This window comes from Salvelinus namaycush, unplaced genomic scaffold (genome assembly GCF_016432855.1).
Source record: "Salvelinus namaycush isolate Seneca unplaced genomic scaffold, SaNama_1.0 Scaffold776, whole genome shotgun sequence".
NCBI lineage: Eukaryota > Metazoa > Chordata > Actinopteri > Salmoniformes > Salmonidae > Salvelinus > Salvelinus namaycush.
In genome coordinates, this window is record NW_024061504.1 from 115,386 (window position 1) to 118,900 (window position 3,515).

Genomic DNA, 3,515 nt, shown 5'->3' on the forward strand with positions numbered 1-3,515 from the left:
CTGGAGACGAGGGGATATTTAACAGGATCTTTACGCTCCGCTAACATCACCTGGAGACGAGGGGATATTTAACAGGATCTTTACGGTCTGCTAACATCACCTGGAGACGAGGGGATATTTAACAGGATCTTTACGCTCCGCTAACATCACCTGGAGACGAGGGGATATTTAACAGGACCTTTACGCTCTGCTAACATCACCTGGAGACGAGGGGATATTTAACAGGATCTTTACGGTCTGCTAACATCACCTGGAGACGAGGGGATATTTAACAGGATCTTTACGGTCTGCTAACATCACCTGGAGACGAGGGGATATTTAACAGGATCTTTACGGTCTGCTAACATCACCTGGAGACGAGGGGATATTTAACAGGATCTTTACGCTCTGCTAACATCACCTGGAGACGAGGGGATATTTAACAGGATCTTTACGCTCTGCTAACATCACCTGGAGACGAGGGGATATTTAACAGGACCTTTACGGTCTGCTAACATCACCTGGAGACGAGGGGATATTTAACAGGATCTTTACTCTCTGCTAACATCACCTGGAGACGAGGGGATATTTAACAGGATCTTTACGGTCTGCTAACATCACCTGGAGACGAGGGGATATTTAACAGGATCTTTACTCTCTGCTAACATCACCTGGAGACGAGGGGATATTTAACAGGATCTTTACGCTCCGCTAACATCACCTGGAGACGAGGGGATATTTAACAGGATCTTTACGCTCTGCTCCTTTACGCTCCGCTAACATCACCTGGAGACGAGGGGATATTTAACAGGATCTTTACGCTCCGCTAACATCACCTGGAGACGAGGGGATATTTAACAGGATCTTTACGGTCTGCTAACATCACCTGGAGACGAGGGGATATTTAACAGGATCTTTACGGTCTGCTAACATCACCTAGAGACGAGGGGATATTTAACAGGATCTTTACGGTCTGCTAACATCACCTGGAGACGAGGGGATATTTAACAGGATCTTTACGGTCTGCTAACATCACCTGGAGACGAGGGGATATTTAACAGGATCTTTACAGTCTGCTAACATCACCTGGAGACGAGGGGATATTTAACAGGATCTTTACGGTCTGCTAACATCACCTGGAGACGAGGGGATATTTAACAGGATCTTTACGCTCTGCTAACATCACCTGGAGACGAGGGGATATTTAACAGGATCTTTACGCTCCGCTAACATCACCTGGAGACGAGGGGATATTTAACAGGATCTTTACGCTCTGCTAACATCACCTGGAGACGAGGGGATATTTAACAGGATCTTTACGCTCTGCTAACATCACCTGGAGACGAGGGGATATTTAACAGGATCTTTACAGTCTGCTCCTTTACGCTCTGCTAACATCACCTGGAGACGAGGGGATATTTAACAGGATCTTTACGCTCTGCTAACATCACCTGGAGACGAGGGGATATTTAACAGGATCTTTACTCTCTGCTAACATCATCTGGAGACGAGGGGATATTTAACAGGATCTTTACGCTCTGCTAACATCACCTGGAGACGAGGGGATATTTAACAGGATCTTTACGCTCTGCTAACATCACCTGGAGACGAGGGGATATTTAACAGGATCTTTACTCTCTGCTAACATCACCTGGAGACGAGGGGATATTTAACAGGATCTTTACGCTCTGCTAACATCACCTGGAGACGAGGGGATATTTAACAGGATCTTTACGGTCTGCTAACATCACCTGGAGACGAGGGGATATTTAACAGGATCTTTACGGTCTGCTAACATCACCTGGAGACGAGGGGATATTTAACAGGATCTTTACGGTCTGCTAACATCACCTGGAGACGAGGGGATATTTAACAGGATCTTTACGCTCTGCTAACATCACCTGGAGACGAGGGGATATTTAACAGGATCTTTACTCTCTGCTAACATCACCTGGAGACGAGGGGATATTTAACAGGATCTTTACTCTCTGCTAACATCACCTGGAGACGAGGGGATATTTAACAGGATCTTTACAGTCTGCTAACATCACCTGGAGACGAGGGGATATTTAACAGGATCTTTACGCTCTGCTAACATCACCTAGAGACGAGGGGATATTTAACAGGATCTTTACTCTCTGCTAACATCATCTGGAGACGAGGGGATATTTAACAGGATCTTTACGCTCTGCTAACATCACCTGGAGACGAGGGGATATTTAACAGGATCTTTACGCTCTGCTAACATCACCTGGAGACGAGGGGATATTTAACAGGATCTTTACTCTCTGCTAACATCACCTGGAGACGAGGGGATATTTAACAGGATCTTTACTCTCTGCTAACATCACCTGGAGACGAGGGGATATTTAACAGGATCTTTACGCTCTGCTAACATCACCTGGAGACGAGGGGATATTTAACAGGATCTTTACGCTCTGCTAACATCACCTGGAGACGAGGGGATATTTAACAGGATCTTTACACTCTGCTAACATCACCTGGAGACGAGGGGATATTTAACAGGATCTTTACTCTCTGCTAACATCACCTGGAGACGAGGGGATATTTAACAGGATCTTTACGCTCTGCTAACATCACCTGGAGACGAGGGGATATTTAACAGGATCTTTACGCTCTGCTCACATCACCTGGAGACGAGGGGATATTTAACAGGATCTTTACACTCTGCTAACATCACCTGGAGACGAGGGGATATTTAACAGGATCTTTACGGTCTGCTAACATCACCTGGAGACGAGGGGATATTTAACAGGATCTTTACGCTCTGCTAACATCACCTGGAGACGAGGGGATATTTAACAGGATCTTTACGCTCTGCTAACATCACCTGGAGACGAGGGGATATTTAACAGGACCTTTACGGTCTGCTAACATCACCTGGAGACGAGGGGATATTTAACAGGATCTTTACGGTCTGCTAACATCACCTGGAGACGAGGGGATATTTAACAGGATCTTTACTCTCTGCTAACATCACCTGGAGACGAGGGGATATTTAACAGGATCTTTACTCTCTGCTAACATCACCTGGAGACGAGGGGATATTTAACAGGATCTTTACGCTCTGCTAACATCACCTGGAGACGAGGGGATATTTAACAGGATCTTTACGGTCTGCTAACATCACCTGGAGACGAGGGGATATTTAACAGGATCTTTACGGTCTGCTAACATCACCTGGAGACGAGGGGATATTTAACAGGATCTTTACGGTCTGCTAACATCACCTGGAGACGAGGGGATATTTAACAGGATCTTTACGCTCTGCTAACATCACCTGGAGACGAGGGGATATTTAACAGGACCTTTACGGTCTGCTAACATCACCTAGAGACGAGGGGATATTTAACAGGATCTTTACGCTCTGCTAACATCACCTGGAGACGAGGGGATATTTAACAGGACCTTTACGGTCTGCTAACATCACCTAGAGACGAGGGGATATTTAACAGGATCTTTACGCTCTGCTAACATCACCTGGAGACGAGGGGATATTTAACAGGATCTTTATG